The 20,361-nt window shown below is 39.0% G+C and overlaps 1 long non-coding RNA gene and 1 pseudogene across 1 annotated transcript; both read right to left on the bottom strand.

Annotated features, from left to right (window-relative positions):
* Window positions 1-7,224: 7,224 nt before the first annotated feature.
* On the bottom strand, window positions 7,225-14,790 carry LOC147927306 (uncharacterized). The gene is made up of 4 exons (XR_015581791.1): window positions 14,548-14,790; window positions 14,184-14,319; window positions 12,133-14,091; window positions 7,225-7,445 (listed from the first exon to the last, which is right to left on the bottom strand). It is a non-coding gene; the product is annotated as an uncharacterized LOC147927306 (long non-coding RNA).
* A 4,996-nt stretch (window positions 14,791-19,786) lies between these two features.
* LOC104747666 (protein RADIALIS-like 4 pseudogene) lies at window positions 19,787-20,361 on the bottom strand (annotated as a pseudogene).

Raw genomic sequence — 20,361 nt, 5'->3', positions numbered from 1 at the left:
AGACCACAATCAATCAAGCCTCTAGAACATCCCTTCATCATCGCCTTGATTCCACGATCACACTTTGCCTTTACCTGCACATCACAAACAACAATTGAGATGCGTAAGTATTATGATAAATACTTAGTGAGGCCGTCCTCCCATCTACTGGGCTATACACACAAGCATATGAGACTCCCAAGTCAACAAACAACAATAACACAATCAATATATCAAACCAGGAAAATAAGACTCGGCAGGTACTAGTGTCGACCGATGCTCAATCGGTGTCGACCGATGCTACAGAAACTGGTGTCGACCGATGCCGGAATGGTGCCGATCGATGCTACTCGAGACGGTGCCGATCGATGCTCCACAAAAGTGGTATCGATCGATGCCTCTTCTGCAGACACGATCTGCGCGAAACTCAGCGACGAACTCCGATTCCAATCAACACAGAATCGACTCCAAACACGTCTAACCATCTCGGAATTCACTAGAAATCACAAATACAATGTACCCAAGCAAGCAAACACCACAAATAACAAGGAATCACACAAAAACAAAGGAGATCTCATGCTTAGATCAACCATGGTCAAGCACTCACCTCAAGAACAGGAAGATTGAATTGAGGAACGTGGAAAACAACACCCCCAGAAGCTCCCCCTTCGTTTCCAGCAACAGCTAACACTTCTACTGCCTCAGATCTCTCCAAAATCTCCAAGAACAAGCCCAGAAAATCTCAAGAACGTTTTCTCTCTGTCTCTCTCTTTTTCTCACTAAGCGGCAACCAAAAGAACTCCTCAAAACCCTCAAACTCGTCCTTAGACGCTTATAACACGATTTAGGGATTTAATTGAACCAAACCGAACCAATTCGGTAATTAATCAAATCGGCCGAACCCAGAAATTAGTGGTGTCGATCGATGCCACTAGGGTGTCGATCGACACTCCTTTAAAAATCACAAAATCCGGTTCGCGGATGTTACAATTCTCCCCCACCAATATGGATTCGTCCCGAATCCCGCAATACCGTCCAACTGCCAAGGACCTCCGTGCCACCGTCAACACGGCCCGCACGTCCCCAAACCGGACTAAACACCATCAGCCAAGGTTTCCCGTGCCACTGTCGCAACAGCCCGCACACCTCCGACTGACCCTCGAGGTCTCCCTCTAGCCAATATACTCGCATCATAAACACTATTTGCTCACAACTCAGTGCTTCCCCCGTCCGTGGTCGCAACCAACGAATCATGCCGGCTCGCTATCAAGCCAACCGCCTTAAGCTACGGCATCCAGGAAGTCACTCACACACACACTCCCCCCGCTCTCAGGTTGCAACCTTCGAGTCATACCGGCTCACTGCCAGGCCACAGCCTACAGCTACGGTATCCAGGGAGTCTCACACGTCCACTCCCCCCGCTCTCGGGTCGCAACCCTCGAGACATACCGTCTCACTGCCGAGCCGCGGCTCACAGCTACGGTATCCAGGGAGCCTCACATATCCCGCTCTTGGGTCGTCACCCTCAAGCGCGCTCTCGGATCGTCATCCGAAGCAACATACCACTCCCACTCTCTGGCCACAAAGTCCATCGAGCTATCGGTATCACGTGAGTTAGGCCTGCACGGCCTTGAGCAAAAACAAACACTGATGCCAACGAGTATCTCCCGGCTAGATCTACCTCAACATTTCCACAAAACTTTCCCTTTTTAGAAACTTTCTATTTATGGAAACCTTCCTTTTGTGGAAACTTTCTATTTATGGAAACTTTCCAAAAATAGAAACCCGAGCTATTTCTCTTTTCCCATGACAACAACAGTCAAACATAAAGAAAAATACTCATCTTATTAATCTCCAAAATGTCATAATCGATACAATCTCAGCGAAATTACATCAGAAAAAGCAAAAATACAACAACCGGAGCCAACAACCCGCATCCCGAGCACCACCTCATCTTGATACTTAGTCGCACAACCAACCACCCCTAAGCGACCAAATATCAAGAGAGATGGGCTGGAATACTCCGTACCCGCTCCAGCCACGGACCACAACTCGGACCCGGCTAGACAAGCTCAAGTCACGGTCTGCTTCTCAAACCACTTCTTAAACCTTGCCTTCATCCTCGCCTCGGGCTCCCAAGTCTGCTCCTCTACTCCGTCACAGTCCCACAGGACTCTCATCAAAGGAATCCTCTTCTTCTGAAGTTCCTTGACTCTCCTCTCGAGCACCCTCACTGGTCTCGCCTCTAAAGTCATGTTAGGCTGAAGATCCTCAGGAATCTTAGCCAACAACTGATCACCCTCGTGAAGACACTTCCTCAGCATCGACACATGAAATACCTTGTGGAACGCACGCATAACCTCAGGCAACTCCAACCGGTATGCCACTGGTCCCACCCGCTCAACCACTCTGAACGGTCCCATGTACCTCGGACTCAACTTAGTCTCTGTCAATGACCTGTTCGGACCCCGCAACATGGCCATCTTGAGGTACACTCTATCACCAACCTGAAACTCAAGATCCTTTCTCCTCTTATCAGCATAGCTCTTCTGCCGATCCTGAGCCTCCTTCATGTTCAGCCTCAAAACCCGAATCTTCTCCGAGGTCTCCTGAACAAAATCTGCACCAAATATGCTCCTCTCCCCCACCTGAGTCCAACATAATGGTGTACGACACGGCCTCCCATACAGGGCCTCATAAGGAGCCATCCCAATACTAGCCTGGTAGCTGTTGCTATAAGCAAACTCCACCAAGCTCAAGTGATCTGCCCAATGACCACCCCAATCCAGCACACACATCCTCAATAAATCCTCCAAAATCTGGATCGTCCTCTCTGACTGACCATCAGTCTGAGGATGATAGGCTGTACTCATATGCACCTTCGTGCCCATCTCCGCCTGAAATGCCTTCCAGAACACCGAGGTGAACTTGGAATCTCTATCAGACACAATACTAGCAGGCACACCGTGCAATCTGACTATCTCCCTCACGTACTTCTTGGCCAAAACCGCTGCTCCATCAGTTTTCTTGATGGCCAGAAAATGCGCAGACTTAGTCAAACGGTCCACAATGACCCAAATAGCATCAAACGTCCTCGACACAGGCAAACCTACCACGAAGTCCATCATGATCAAATCCCACTTCCACTCTGGAATGGGTAAACTCTATAATAAACCACCAGGAACCTGATGCTCCGCCTTCACCAGCTGGCAAGTATCACACTTTGCCACCCAGTCAGCTACGTCCTTCTTCATCCCGACCCAGTGATAATACCGCTTGAGGTCACGGTACATCTTGGTCGCTCCTGGATGAATAGAGAACTTGCTCGAATGAGCCTCCCTCAGTATCTCCTGCCTCAAATCCTCACCCTTGGGCACACAGATCCGACCATGCACAAGGATAGTACCATTAGCAGAAATCTGATACTTTGCACCCGCAGCCTTAGAGGCATTCACTAGCCCCTCATCACTCTCCTCAGCTAACCTCACTCTGCTCAACAAATCTGCTCTATCAACTGCCTCCAAACCCAAAGGTTCCTGTGAGATAGCACACAAACTCAATGCACTAATCTCACCTACCAACACCTCCATATCCTGCTCCTGAGCCGAAGCCACCCGCTTCTGACTCAAGGCATCTGCAACCAGATTAGCTTTACCAGGATGGTAAGCTATGTCCAAATCATAATCCGCTACTAACTCCATCCAACGCCTCTGCCTCAAATTCAGCTCAGGCTGAGTATAAATGTACTTCAGACTCTTGTGATCTGTAAATACCTGTACCTTCCCACCATACAGATAGGATCTCCAAATCTTAAGAGCAAAGATCACTGCTGCCATCTCCAAATCATGGGTAGGATAATTAGCTTCATGCTTCCGCAACTGCCGCGAAGCATAGGCTATAACCTTCCCTTGCTGCATAAGTACACAACCCAACCTCACTCTAGAAGCGTCTGTATACACAACATAAGGCTCGTCCTGCTCAGGCAATGCTAACACCGGCGTGGTAGTCAACATCTGCTTGAGACTTGCAAAACTTGCCTCACACTCTGGTGACCACACAAACAGGACATCCTTCCCTGTAAGCTTAGTCATCGGCTGAGCCATACTCGCAAAACCCCGAACAAACCTCCTGTAGTAACCTGCTAACCCCAGGAAACTCCGAATCTCAGTGGCACTCTGCGGCCTCGGCCACTCCCTGATGGACTGAATCTTCTCTGGATCCACTGAAACTCCCTCAGCTGAAACAATATGACCCAAGAACCCCATCTCACGCTGCCAGAAACTGCACTTACTCAGCTTAGCAAACAACTTCTGCTCCCGCAGCTTCTCCAACACTGCTCTCAAATGTACTGCATGCTCCTTAGAACTCTTAGAATATACCAGGATGTCGTCGATGAAAATGATGACTGACACGTCCAGAAACTCCTGGAACACGCTGTTTATCAATCTCATAAACGCAGCTGGCGCGTTTGTCAACCCAAACGGCATCACCACAAACTCGTAGTGCCCATATCTCGTCCTGAAGGCTGTCTTCCTCACATCTGCCTCATGAATAGGAATCTGATGGTAACCTGAAGCCAAGTCGATCTTGGAGAACCAAGTAGCACCCCTCAACTGATCCAACAACTCATCAATCCTTGGGAGAGGGTACTTGTTCTTCACAGTAACTCGGTTCAAACCCCGATAGTCAATACACAACCGAAAACTCCCATCCTTCTTCTTAACAAACAACACTGGAGCTCCCCACGGTGAACAACTAGGACGGATAAAACCCTTGCCCAACAAATCCTCCAGCTGCTTCTTCAGCTCTGCCATCTCTGCTGGAGCCATCCTGTAAGGAGCCTTGGATAACGGCATCGTCCCCGGTTCCAGCTCAATGATAAAAGGATCCGACCGAGATGGTGGTAATCCCTGCAATGACTGGAACACATCCTCAAAGTCCTCCACAACCAGAATACCGCTAACCGTAGACTTCCCCACTGACTCTAGCAGAGATATAGTAACCAGATAGGCCTCACGGCCCTTCTCGATCATCTTCCCTGCCTGAACGGCTGAGATCACGAGACTCCCCGAAGTCGGTCTAATACCCTGAAAAACTAACTTCCCTCCTGGACGCTCAAACTCCACTCTACCCCGATAGCAATCCAAATGCACCTTATACCGATGCAACCAATCCATACCAAGAATAACGTCATACAACTCCACTGGACTGATAAGCAAATCTGCTGGCCACGACTCTCCTGCGATCTGAATATCAACTCCTCCAGCTCGTCCAATAACCCTCAGGAACTTGCCTCCAGCAACTCTGACAACTCCTGAACGCTCTCCAGAATCCCCTCTGATCCCCGCACTCACGGCACACTCCGGAGTAATGAAGCTATGAGAAGCTCCAGAATCAAACATAACATGGGACTTAAACCCTCCCACCAACAAGGTCCCTACACAAACCTCATGTGTTGAGAACCTAACACTTGACCACAAACAAAACAAATATAGTCTGAACTATTGCCACCGGGCTCCTGAGTCGAGTACACCTGAGTCGTCGGCTCAATCCAACCCACCGGCTGCACACCGTGCTGCACACCCTGCTGCACCCCAGGCTGGGCTCCAGCCTGCAACACTGCTACTGCCCTCTGCTGAAACTTGGGACAACGAGGCTTGATATGCCCCGTCTCTCTGCAGTAGTAACACACCCGAGTATCTGTCCGCGGCTCCGTCACCGCCCGCTGCTCTGTCACTGCCCGCTGCTCACCTCTCTGTGGACAGCTAGACACCTTGTGGTCCCTACTACCACACCCAAAGCATTTCGCACCCCCGTGCCTCGATCTCTGCATAACATCAAACTTCCTCTTCTACCCCTGCGCAGGCTTGCCGCCCTTGCTAGGAACAGAAAGCGGCTGAGACTGTTGTGGCTGCACCGACGAACTGACCACAACCACCTGTGACCTCAAGTCATCCTCTATCCTAGCTGCAACCTCAACCAGCTCTGCTCTCGTAGCATAGCTCCTCACTCTGCACCGAGTCCTCAAATCATCCCGCAGAGCCAACAAAAACCTCCGCACCTGAGCCGCCTCTGGCTCCCATGCCCTGCCTGCATACCCCACAAGCCGACTGAACTCTGCATCCAGCTCCCGCACTGTACGGTCCCCCTGAGTCAAACCCAAGAACCGTGCCTCCATGCGATCAAGAGCCTCCTGAGGAAAATACTTGGAGCTAAACTCCCCCACAAAATCTCCCCAAGACATACCCCTCTGCACCCTCCGTGCTGTCACCGACCTCCACCACACCCGAGCATCTCCTGACAAGTAAAACACTGCCAGATCCACCCTGTACCGGTCGGGACACCTCAGCGAAAGGAAAATATCCTCCATCCGCTCTCTCCACTCATCCGCTACACTCGGATCGGTACCTCCTGAGAAATACCCTGCTCCCACATGCCGCAGCTGCTCCATCATCCGCACATACTGAGCATCCACTACCTCGGCCCCCGGCTGTACACCTGCCTGCAAACCCGCCACAGGCTGCACCGCTGGACCCTGCCCACCACCCCTGGGCGGCACTACCGGATCCTGCCCACCAACCACTGGCGGCACTACTGGATCCTGCCCACCAACCACTGGCGGCACAACTGCTGGAAGTCGCTGCAAAACCTGAGCTAGCAAGTCCATCAAGACATCCTCTCTGCCTGGAGCACCTCCCGCTGCAACCCCCACACCCGGGGCAACACCGTGACCGACACCGGGCCCATCCGCCCTGCCGTCACCCAAACCAGCCTGGTCTCCAGACACACTAGGATGAACCTGTGACTCCGCCACCTCCTCACTGGCCATGCTTTGGGTCACACTCACACTGGCCTCAGGAACCTGACCTTGTCCCCGACCCCGACCACGACCACGCCCCCGACCAACAGCATCCTCACCCCTAACCATCTGTATCATCCAAGAACGGAAGGCTAAGCAAACAATAATTCTAATACACAAGAAACACAACTTACCGTGGAATCACAACACAGGCTCGAAGAGGATGTTCTAGGACTTCATGCCACACTCAATTGACCGACTCACACAATCAATCATAGCATGGAATCCTAAACATCAACAGCAAAAGCACAATGAACCCTAGACGTAGAACCGTAAGGTTTTGATACCAAAATGAAACAACCCTTCCCATTTTTTTTTTTTATATACCTTAAATTACTAGTGGTCCCATACCCACTAACATCCTAACAACAAACAATAACCGCGGATAACCAAATAAAACAATTCCATTAATCCAATAAAATTCCAACATAAATAATCCAATAACCAATAACACCATAATCCAACAAGGAAATAACCAAAAGCTAACATCCTACAATGTTCCAATGACTTAATCTAGCAACCTAACAACAGCTAGACCACAATCAATCAAGCCTCTAGAACATCCCTTCATCATCGCCTTGATTCCACGATCACACTTTGCCTTTACCTGCACATCACAAACAACAATTGAGATGCGTAAGTATTATGATAAATACTTAGTGAGGCCGTCCTCCCATCTACTGGGTTATACACACAAGCATATGAGACTCCCAAGTCAACAAACAACAATAACACAATCAATATATCAAACCAGGAAAATAAGACTCGGCAGGTACTAGTGTCGACCGATGCTCAATCGGTGTCGACCGATGCTACAGAAACTGGTGTCAACCGATGCCGGAATGGTGCCGATCGATGCTACTCGAGACGGTGCCGATCGATGCTCCACAAAAGTGGTATCGATCGATGCCTCTTCTGCAGACACGATCTGCGCGAAACTCAGCGACGAACTCCGATTCCAATCAACACAGAATCGACTCCAAACACGTCTAACCATCTCGGAATTCACTAGAAATCACAAATACAATGTACCCAAGCAAGCAAACACCACAAATAACAAGGAATCACACAAAAACAAAGGAGATCTCATGCTTAGATCAACCATGGTCAAGCACTCACCTCAAGAACAGGAAGATTGAATTGAGGAACGTGGAAAACAACACCCCTAGAAGCTCCCCCTTCGTTTCCAGCAACAGCTAACACTTCTACTGCCTCAGATCTCTCCAAAATCTCCAAGAACAAGCCCAGAAAATCTCAAGAACGTTTTCTCTCTGTCTCTCTCTTTTTCTCACTAAGCGGCGACCAAAAGAACTCCCCAAAACCCTCAAACTCGTCCTTAGACGCTTATAACACGATTTAGGGATTTAATTGAACCAAACCGAACCAATTCGGCAATTAATCAAACCGGCCGAACCCAGAAATTAGTGGTGTCGATCGATGCCACTAGGGTGTCGATCGACACTCCTTTAAAAATCACAAAATCCGGTTCGCGGATGTTACAGGCTTATTCTTCTTCTTCATTTTGGGTTTTAAGGTTTCCATATTTGACATGCATTGGCCAATGCCATCATTATATTTTTGAGAATATTTGTTTTAGGGACAATAGAGACAGTAAATAATTTTATTTTCATCTTAGCTTTATATTAAAGTGTAAGTTAAATTTATATGAGTAAATGAATTTTATTTGTGGTTTCATTGGAAATAAATTTTTCAGTTTTATATTAAAGTGTGAGTTTAACTTATATAATTGTGTTTTAGTTGTGGTTTAATTAAATTTATTTTTCACTTTCATATTAAATTGTGAGTTAAATGTATATGACAAAATGTGTTTTATTTATAGTTCAATTGGAAATATTTTGTTTTGTTTAAAATCTGAAAAAAAACAAAATATGAACAAATATGAAGTCAACATTTTAATGCATGACAATAATTTTGACTGTTTTGTTTGTTAACCTTAATACAATTTAAAATTTGTTAAAAAGTAATATTTAATGTATATATTTGTGGTTAACAGACAGTTAAGATGTTTTAAAATTTTTGGTTATAGCCATTTGTAACCTATACACAAAATTTAATGCAAATTATAGGAAACTGAATATATAATTTTAAATTATTAATTTTTTTAATGAAATTGGATTATATTCAAAATTATAAAAATAAGGATATGTGGACACATGTTAATTATGTAGAATGCCAAATGTCATATTCTCATGCAAAACTTTAGGAAAACCTTACTTTATTATATAAGAGTTTTATTTGTTAACCTTAAATACAATTTAAAATTTGTTAAAATGTAATATTTAATGTATATATTTGTGGTTAACCAACAGTTAAGATTTTTTTTAAAATTTGGTTATAGCCATTTGTAACCTATACACAAAATTTAATGCAAATTATAGAAAACTGAATAGATAATTTTAAATTATTAATTTTTTTAAATGAAATTGGATTATATTCAAAATTATAAAAATAAGGATGAGTGGACACATGTCAATTATGTAGAATACTAAATGTCAGATTCTCATGCAAAGCTTAAGGAAAACCTTACTTTATTATATAAGAAAAGTAATATTTAATGTATATATTTGTGGTTAACCGACAGTTAAGATTTTTTAAAAATTTGGTTATAGCCATTTGTAACCTGAACGCAAATTATAGTAAACTGAATATATAATTTTAAATTATTAATTTTTTTTAAATGAAATTGGATTATATTCAAAATTATAATTAAAATAAGGATGAGTGGAGACATATCAATTATTTAGAATGCCAAATGTCACATTCTCATGCAAAGCTTTAGGAAAATCTTATTTATTATATAAGATAGTTTAGCCAAGAGCATTCAAAGAGTGAGAAACAGAGAGCATAGACACATGATACTCTAAAAAGTTCATCAAGCAGATTGTTAAGCACAAAACAAGTTAACTTTAACTATAAACATGTATAGTGTATACGAATAAATAAAACAACTGTAGACTAGATACCAACAAAAATTAGCTTAGTAATCTATTTGATACTTCATAAGAGATAACAAAAACAAAACTCAAACACAAAGAGATCAAGACTTTGACTGTATGAAACTAAAAAGTCAGGTTTCATCAGTTATCAAATATTGTGCCATAGTGCTAAGTGATAACATATATAAGCTCAAGAAAATACAAAATCCAACAGAAAAAATGCGAAGACTACAATAAAAGAATCACTACTGTTATTTTCAGATTCTAGCTCTCGTTTAATCTAAAAAAAACTGGTATATCAAACACTTGCCGCTAAGAACTTGCCAATGAAAAAAGTGAGATATATTTTGACAACAAAAAGAAAACAAAAACAAATCGATGTTGTATATAAATACACAGTATACATAATTAAGCATACCTAGGATTAAGACATCAAAATATGGTAAAACACTTCATCACTGAAGAGTGAGGAAGTAACTTAGCAATAAGGAATTCACAGTGAGAGCAATGCACTTTAAATCCATCTAATAATTCATAAGGACTATTGCTGCGCATCACGAAAAACCAGAACTCTCAGACCTAAGCTTCTCTAAGAATAAGATATAAAACCACATATTTTTATTTAACTCTGTTCTAAACGATATGAAACAGAGTCATAAGACTCAGAAAATGAGTGAAGAAGACAAACTTTTCACATGATTACAACATCTACGATTCCATCCAACTGTGGCTGAATCCCAATAACCAAGGTCCAAACATAACAAGAAAAGCAACAAGAAAGCATATAACTATAAAAGTAGCATTAAACATATTCAAAGATACATAATATTTACACATTTTATTCAGCTTCAACAGTAGAAGTGGTCAATTTTGATAATTATAATAATCCATCATCAATCATATGAAACAACGTAACGAGGAAACAAGACGGTCAATTTTCCTAAAACATGTCATCACTGAGAAAACTCAACAAAAAGGACATAAGTTAATAACAAGAAGACAGAGAAGTGCATGATGTCAAAAAAAAAAAGGCATACAATATATGCAGCATAAGGTAAGAGAACCACGAAAGTAACAAACAACAAGGTGTAAGACAAATGAGTAACTGGAATAAGAAACCACAGTGAGAAAAATGCAATATAAATCCATCTAATAAATGAATTGCATTACGACAAACCTGACAGATCTTAGACATAAGTTTTTCTAGAAATCAGATATAAACATACATAGAAAACCTCATTGTAACAATCATTCTACACTAGTCAGAGAAGACATTGTTCAATAAATGGTGTGAAACCAGATATAGTACGCATACACTAGTATACGATTTTCTAAAACAAACTTCAGCTGTCACATAGTTTTACGTACTGGGCAACACTTAAGCGAAAACACACAATAACTATTGTATCACTCACATTACATGCCGAATGGTTTTCTAAACGAATTTGAATGTCACAAATAAAAGAAAAGAAATGCAGCTTTTGATCTTTGTATAAAGGAATCAAGATCCTACCAAATATTACAATAGACAATTTCTATGAATAATGTTAACATGAGTCGCATGAGTCGCATCATTTTAGGTCTAGCCACCTAAAGATACTGCTCTAACCAAGACTTTTACTCTCACCAACTCAGTCTTTCATGGAACTTTGAAGAACAAATTTAGATAAAAAATAACTATTGATATAGCAAACACAAAAGCGTTAAATTTTAGCAACCTGCTCTTTAAAAATGAGCACAGACATTATAAACAAAGTCATAAGACTCAGAAAATGCGTGAACGCAAACTTCACATGTTGATGATCGTAACAGGAATAAAAACATCTAAGCTTTCATCCAATTGTGGCTGACACCCAAATAAATAACCAAGGAAAGACCATAACAAGAATACCAACAAGAAACATATTCAATCAAAACCAGATACAAAACATTTACAAAACTCAAAGATTCATGAATAAGAAGTGGTCAATTTTACAGACCAAGTATAAGAAATCATCAACAATCATAGGAAACAAAGTTGCAAGGAAAGCATGAATATCCAAACTGAAAGTATCCAGAACCATAAAACAAAATAAGTTCAAACTGAACCATTTGATTGGGATTTAAAAAAATACAATTGATCAAGTGATTTACTATTTTTCCAGATTCAACAGTAACGACCTATATGAATTCATCTTCATTCATGAACAAAGTATATGCTAAAAGGATATATACCTACTTTATTTTAGAACAAGTGAGAAACTTAAGCAAAGGTAATATGCATGATATTGAAAGACTGGTGACTCCAAATTTGAGGAAGAAGCTAAAATACTTTATGAAAGGGTGCAAAAGAATAACCTGAAACTCTTAGTCTCTTATAATGATCTTGTAAACTGGAGAATAGCTGCCTGCAAAGAAATATATGTGATGATAATTAGAGATCTATGTAAGTTGTTTGATACTTCTAATGTCTACACAACATTAAATTTATTAAACGACAGGAAAAGAAAGAAGAAGATTAAACTCAGAAGCAATAGTATAAAGAAACATAATCAAGTTATAAAACATATGAAACAGAAGAAATAGAAATTCACATACCTTAATTCACATATATAGGATAAACATCCACATACCTCGAATTTGTACGTAAGATTGATCATGCATGCTTCACGAATGGCATACTTCTGCATATTGATCTTCAAGAGCTATTTTCAGCAAGTCAAAGAGTTAAGAAACTACCTGATTTGCGTCATCTATGTACTTCAACGAGATATCTCAGTCTTATTTGATGTACAATAAGACAACTGACAGCGTCGAGGCATTTGTTTTTGGGTCGGATGACAAAAACCCCCCAAATCAATGGGAATCTCATTTGACATGAGTGACTAGAAACCCGAGAATTTAAAAATCTCGGGACTGTCTCTTTTTTCATTCTACCATCAGCGACAGGGACATTGAGAGAGGTAATTTTAATTACCTTTACCGAGACTGAGGCATTTGTTTTCAGCTCGGTGACTAGGAAGCCGAGAGTTGACAGGATTGGGACTGTCTTGTTTTCATTCTACCATCAGGGACAGGGACATGAGATATTCAGTTCAGACAGGTAATTTTGATTACCTTAACCGAGACAGGGACAGGGACATTCAGAGAGGTAATATTAATTACCTTGACCGAGACGAGGCATTTGTTTTCATCTCGGTGATTAGGAATCCGAGATTTGACAGGATTGGGACTGTCTTTTTTTTCATTCTACCATCAAGGACAGGGACAGGGACATTTTCAGAGAGGTAGTTTTAATTACCTTAAGACGAGGTATTTGCTTTCAGCTCGGTGACTAGGAACCCGAGACTTGACAGGATTGGGACTGTCTTTTTCTTCTCATTCTACCATCAGGGACAAAGACATTTTCAGAGAGGTAATTTTAATTACCTTAAGCAAGACGAGGCATTTGCTTTCAGCTTGGTGACTAAGAACCCGAGACTTGACAGGATTGGGACTGTCTTTTTTTTTCATTTTACCATCAAGGACAGGGACATGGACATTTTTAGAGAGGTAATTTTAATTACCTTAAACAAGACGAGGCATTTGCTTTCAGCTCGGTGACTAGGAACCCGAGACTTGACAGGATTGGGACTGTCTTTTTCTTCTCATTCTACCATCAGGGACAAAGACATTTTCAGAGAGGTAATTTTAATTACCTTAAGCAAGACGAGGCATTTGCTTTCAGCTCGGTGACTAGGAACCCAAGACTTGACAGGATTGGGACAGTCTTTTTTTTTCATTCTACCATCAGGGACAGGGACAGGGACATTTTCAGAGAGGTAATTTTGATTACCTTAACCGAGGCATTTGTTTTCTTTTAAGGGACAGAGACATTCAGAGATTGGGACTGTCTTTTTCTTTTCAGGGACAAGGGACATTCAGAGAGGTAAGACGAGGCATTTGCTTTCATCTCCGTGACAGGATTGGGACTGTCTTTTTTTATTCCATTCTACCATCAGGGACAGGGACATTTTCAGAGAGGTAATTTTAATTACCTTGACCGAAGCATTTGTTTTCAGCTCAGTGACTAGGAACCCGAGAGTTAAACCAAATTGGGGCTATTTTAATTTCATCCTATCATCAGGGACAGGGAGAAGGACATACAGAAAGGTAATTTTAATTACCTCAACCAAGACAAGACGAGACATTTGCTTTCCAGGCCCTTGACCAGGAACCTGAATTGGAACTGTTACGTTACACCATCAGGAACATGGTGAGAGGATTAACCAGCCTGAACACGGTATTGCCTCGAAGCCAAACCAAATTCAAGCTAACCTGTCCCAAATCAAAAGCACGATTAAAAGCTATTTCAATAGTACTGATTTAGTTTTAAGAGAATTGTCAAAACTATTGGCAATGAGATTCACCTCTTTGGCTCTTCAACTTGTTGATTCGTTCCTTAGTATGGAGATACATCTATTCTTCTCATTCATCATATTGGAGTTGCACATGGTCTCTCTACCTGTTGTTAGATCTCCTTGTTTTGATTTTAGGAACCCGAAGCTGCATAAAAGATAAAGAAACATAGTCAACACTCAACACAAAGCGTAATCTATTGAATCTCGAGAGATTACAAGCACCGCAGCAAATCAAAACCAGAGATCCGCTAAAAACGCCTAAATCGTTCTGAAACCCTACGATCTAAACCCTAAAACACCGACGATGGAGAAAAAATAGAATAAGAGAAACGAAATTCCTAATTCTTGTGAAATCCACGAAATTGAAACCTACCAGCTACCGATTCAAACCAGAACTCCGCTCGTCCTCCGTCTCTCCGTTAATCAAATCGAACCATCGGCGAGGACTAAGTACTCATCATCAGTATAATCAATCATCGTCGTCACAACACTACCGACTGATTCCTCCATTGTTGCTTCCATACCTTAAATCAATCAAGTCACATAACTGGGGGCGAGAACATGAGAGAGAGAGAGAGAGAGAATGAAATTCGAATTTTATTTTCTTGGCTGCTTCGATTTTCAGAGAGAAACGTTTATTTTATTAGAAGAAGAATATCACTAACGCCTAACGGTCATAAAAATATTTGGGCTTGAATAATGTGGTGGTCTAAGACGGCCCAAAGATATTATGTTGATATGCAGTTAATCGTTGCAATTAATTAAAATTTCCAAATTAATTAATCTATGTTTATGTGAGACTTTTAGGATTTTAGTTTTCTACTTTTCTTAAGTTGTCAACCAAAAAGTGGTTTGTTTTCCCGTGGTCGTTTTTTAAGAACTAGGGACTTTTCGGGCTAGTTGAAATTTTCATGATAGTCAACTTTGTTTTAAATTACTTTTAGTTTGACTGTTTGTTCAGAGAATAAAGCATAAAACATGAATTTATCCTTCTAAGACTACTGCAATAAACTTAGTTGTTTGTGTTTCTGCGATAGTGTGATCATATAATTTTAAGTTGTCTACCTAACTGCCTTATTTTCCATGACTAATTATGTATACAAAGATAGGAGAACGAACATGTTAAGTTTAAGTTAATACAAAAAAAAAAGCCACGAGTGATGACATTCGAAGAAACAAAATGCTCCTATAGTCCTATGTGACATATTCGTTATAGTCACATTGACAAATGAATTTTCTATGCTCTTGCCTTTAGTATTATTTAGCTGATACTGGATACTGGAGTAACAATAAATTACGAATATTGCATCTTTTTCATAGGTGTGCCACTTGTTTAAGAAAACCTCAAGCATGCGAACGATGTAAAAGTACTACTTCTACCTACTTTTCCTTTCTTAATTGCCATATTTACCTGTAGTACACATCTTAGTCACGGCCAGCAAGAGAGTAGCGATGAAACAAAATATACATTCTCATGATGTGCGTAAGAAGGTTGTTGTCACGAGTAGTTCTGTTTGCACTGATACTATTTTATCTTAGCAATACTATTTTCTACCATTTTATTTGTCTTCAAGATGAAACAATAAGGATCATTTGCCCACTTCTCGTCAACATATAAGCAGCTATATTTCTTACAGATTTACAAACATAATGTTCTTCTTCCATGTTCCATACCAAACACATGCTTTAGTTCTTCCAGATGGACCAGATCCATCTCCACACATCAACTTCCATAATATAATATGACTAACTCCTGCAGATTTGTTGAAAATATTTTAAATTAAGAGTGAACTTAGTTTAGATTATGAACTTATAGAATGAATAGAAAAAACGAATCTTATAATCGCTGCATAAGTTTATGCTTTTAACCTTTCTTTGCCTTTGCAAAAAGAAAAGAGAAGGAAACTCCATTTGAGTTGAATATACCGGTTTGTTGCTCAATTTGTTTAGGCTAAATGTTGACAGGTAATGAATAGACGAAAACAGAGATGATACACCAATATTCGAACGGTTACAGGAAAATGTTGGATACTCACTTACACCACCGTAGCTAGACCTCCGTTGTTTCATCTCTATCGACATGCAACCTAGGAGCTTGACTAATCTTCTTCGTCACACAGACTCCAATGCTAGATCAGAACTCACTACAACTGTAAGTCATGACTTGAGCTCTGTCACTGAAAATCAATCTTATAATTTTAAGCAACTTCTACCCACACCAACAAAATGTAAGAAACCAAAGTATACACTCAAATCTAGCTAGGAATCTGGAGAAGGAAGAAAGGGGGAAAAAGGTTAAAAGCATAAATGGAGTAATAGTTGATGTGCCCTAATAAGAGAAACATATACTCTTTTAGTGTCCCGTATGTCCATCGTCTGACGCAACCTAGAGCAGGTCGATCAACGTCTTGCTTCCCATCGTTGTTGATACATCTTTAGTTATAGCTGAAATAAAAGGCGAAGGGTTAGCTTAGCTAAAAGATTTGTGTAGTTAAAGTCATAGAACAAAAGAGATTCTGCAGGAAATGAACAGATTGATTTAGGATGTAGAATTTACCTTCGTTTTAAGAGTACCCGTGTTGGTTGAAGGAAGGTCCTTTAAACGACTGACGAAGTTGAAACATCAAACAACACCGTCTTCCTTTGCAATGAAGGAGATTGGCGACGAAGGTTATTAAGATCTAAATAAATGACGATGATTTGTTGTTTTATGCGTTAGAACTAAAAACGAAGAGACGCGTCGAAGGTAAATGATAAGCCCTAAGATCAACAACACGTGGTAGAAATTAAGTGATAGTTTAAGAAGCCTAAGAAAAAAGTTTAAGAAGATGACGTAGATAGGTTGAGGAGCCTCAAATTGTCTCTTTTATTAGTAGTAACTAGAATTTATACCCGCATAAGCATCTCTATTCAAGTAATCTAGAATTGATCAGATATTCTCTTCATAAGCGCAGGATTTTAATTTAAATAGTTTTCTATTAATATAAATTCTTAAACTCGAATATAATCATTCAAAGTTTTGAGGGTAAATCTTTATAAATATATGTTATGTGGTAATATTAGAAAAAATAAACAACATTTATAACTACTTCAAGATCTTTTATCATTAAGAGAGTTTATTTCTTATTCATATATTTCATTAAAAACATTTTTTAAAGGCTTTGATGTTGATCTAATTGTTTATATTATTTATGATTAGATGTTGATACTAACATAACATTATTCTGTATAAATTTGAATATACCGAATCTCATGAATATTGCTTAAAGGTAAAATATAATATCATATCGTTATAACATCTTTACAGAGCTTGCTTTACCCATCGAAATAATTGCAACGTACCATAAACGACCAATTCATGAAAGTGCATATCTTATCCCACTTTCCATGATTATATGGCCAAACTGTTAAATCCGACTTGGAATCTAATAATCTATTTAATAATGTATGTTATTTATTTTTCTACAAACTCATTCGTTTCACACAATTAATGAGATGTCAGAGATTTTAATTTAGTCATGTGTGATTGTGTATTCCCTATTATCTTTTCAAGTTTTACTGTGTCTGATTGGTAACGTAGCCAAAGCTGTACAGAAAAGCTGTAAGCTGTTACGGAATAGTGCAAAAATGTAAAAAAATCTGTACGTGAAAGCTGTACCAAAAAGCTGAGAGTAAAGCTTTTAATAAAGTTTTTGGTAAAGTTTTTGTGATTGATAAAAATTCAAAGCTGTACCACTTGTAATACTTTGTCTAAGTTCACCAATCAGTACCACCAATTTATTTTCAAACACTTTTAACTTAAATTTATTTCGTCATTATTGATGATGCACTCCTTTTGGCATCTACTTTTTTCCACTTTCTATTGGATCACACATAACACATATTAGACTTAAAATGATTTTCAAGATGTATTATAACTATTTTCTCTTTAATTACTATCTTTCAATACTTAAATTTGGATTAGAAGCATTTGATTCAATTAACAAAATATCAAATTTTGTTTTCCTTTTTGATCATGTTATAAAATAATATTTCACTTTTAATTTTAGTTTTCCTGTTTAAAATTTTATAAATACAATTACAATTTTTTTTTATTCTACCATAACTTTAAATTTTTTACTTCCATTCCACAACTCAATAATACACAATTACATAATTTTTTTTACTCTACCATAAATTTAAAATTTACTTCCATTCTAAAACTCAATAATACATTTATAATTTTAATTATGATCAGTTTAATAGAAATTTTTAATTATACTATTACCACTAATAAAAAATTATAGTATTGTTTTTTTATTTTAACATTTTATTTATTTTACTAATTATATTTTTATTTAAACTTTCTATTAATTATAATTAACATAAATATGCGCTAAATGAATATTTTAAATTTATTTTGAAGTAAAAAAATTGCTTAGGTGGATGTTTTTGTAGCTAGAAATGATGATATATAATTACAAGATCAATGGATATTCTAATCATTGTTCTTGTCTTCTTGCTAAGAAAATATTTTATTTGTCTCTTATAATTATGTGTCTTAACCATATGATGCACATATATGTAAACGAATTAAGCATAAATGATACATGAAAGAAATTTAGGTACGAATAGGTGATAATATTATTCCAAATTCAGTGTTTTACTTCATATATATCGGCTAAATGCTCTATTCTTTTCTTTCGTTTTTTTTTTTATTTTTTTTATTTTTTATGGTTGAATAATAAAATTAGAGTTTCATTCACACCGCTGAACTTTGGATGAAATATTATCAGGTTGAATCCACAAGATTTAAAAATAATGTTGGACCTACAGATTTTGGATGAAATAGTACTGGACCTACAGATTTTGGATGAAATAGTGCTGGGCCTACAAACTTTGGATTAAATCTAGTGAAACAGTTTGTCATTTGTATAATTGTTTAAAGGCTTTATTAAAATCTGTAAGGCCCACAAAAATTAAAGAGGATATGGCTGACGTGGCAGCACCAGGAGTGAGTAAAGTGAACTTTATATATATAGATACAGACTTAATTACGAATTTCGAAAGCATCGTTAGTACTATTTTTCATTTGATCATTTCGAGTTTTTGTCCATAATTTTTCTATTACAAAACATAGACTACAAATATTTGAGTTATTATAAGGAATTCTATTGTTTTTAAAAAAAATATATATATATATATATATATATATATATATATATATTACTTTTAAATGAAAAAGACATGTGAATAATATATACACTGAAAATGAAACAAATTTTGTAGTCTTACAATTTATTTGCTTGTGAAAATCGAAATTTTGAAATGTTCAATGTAAAAAAGTTCCCGCTCAAAATCTTCTTTACTCGGTGCATGTAGTTTGTGTAAATCCGAAAGATTAATTGTTAACGAAATACAATTGGTTCGTTTTTATATTTTGAAACAATCCATGATCTTCTTTCTCCTCTTCCATTTACCATCAGTCATTTTTTATAATTGTTCGATCAGATAATGCCCAAGAGATTTCGGAATTAAGCTGAAAGCTGAGGTGCCAAATATAATATGGCGTGTTGGCTGGTTAGTATGCTTAATACATTAAACTGAGAGTATGATCCGAGACTGTTACTATATGAACTCAAATTGACTAAAATATATAAATGAGGATGGAACTGAGAGAGATTATTACATAGTATCGAAAACCAAACTGAAATTAAACAAAGCCAATAAAAGCAATACATCGAATTCTTAATTAGTTCTTCATAGATTCTCTCAAATGTCCTCTTCTTGATTTAAGTCATGTTATTAATGGCTTCAATTTGTGTTACGGTACCTAGGTTGTGGATAGCGTCCAGACTCAATGTCATTCACATCCCTGATTAGCAATTCGTAATGTCGCTTTACCTCCTCAGCTGATTTCCCACCAACAGCTTTTGCCACGTTTTGCCAGCGGTCAGGAGTGTCTTGGTCATATGTAGCCAACGCCATTTCGAATTTCTTGTCCTGTTTAGGTGTCCATGAAGAGTTAGAGCTTCGGGAAGTGCTGACTGAATTGGAAGCCATTAGTAAAAATGTGGATCAAAAATGAGGAATTGAGAATAAGGTTGGTTGTTGTATTGATGATGAGTAGAGATGATTTGAATTGGTTAAGTTTTGAGAGAGTGTGGAGCTCCTTATATGTAGGAGGGGAAAAGCAATGTGTGGGGTT

The sequence above is a fragment of the Camelina sativa genome, chromosome 15 (assembly GCF_030686135.1).
Source record: "Camelina sativa cultivar CO46 ecotype springtype chromosome 15, ASM3068613v1".
Classification (NCBI taxonomy): domain Eukaryota; kingdom Viridiplantae; phylum Streptophyta; class Magnoliopsida; order Brassicales; family Brassicaceae; genus Camelina; species Camelina sativa.
This window is presented reverse-complemented; position numbering and strand designations above follow the sequence as displayed.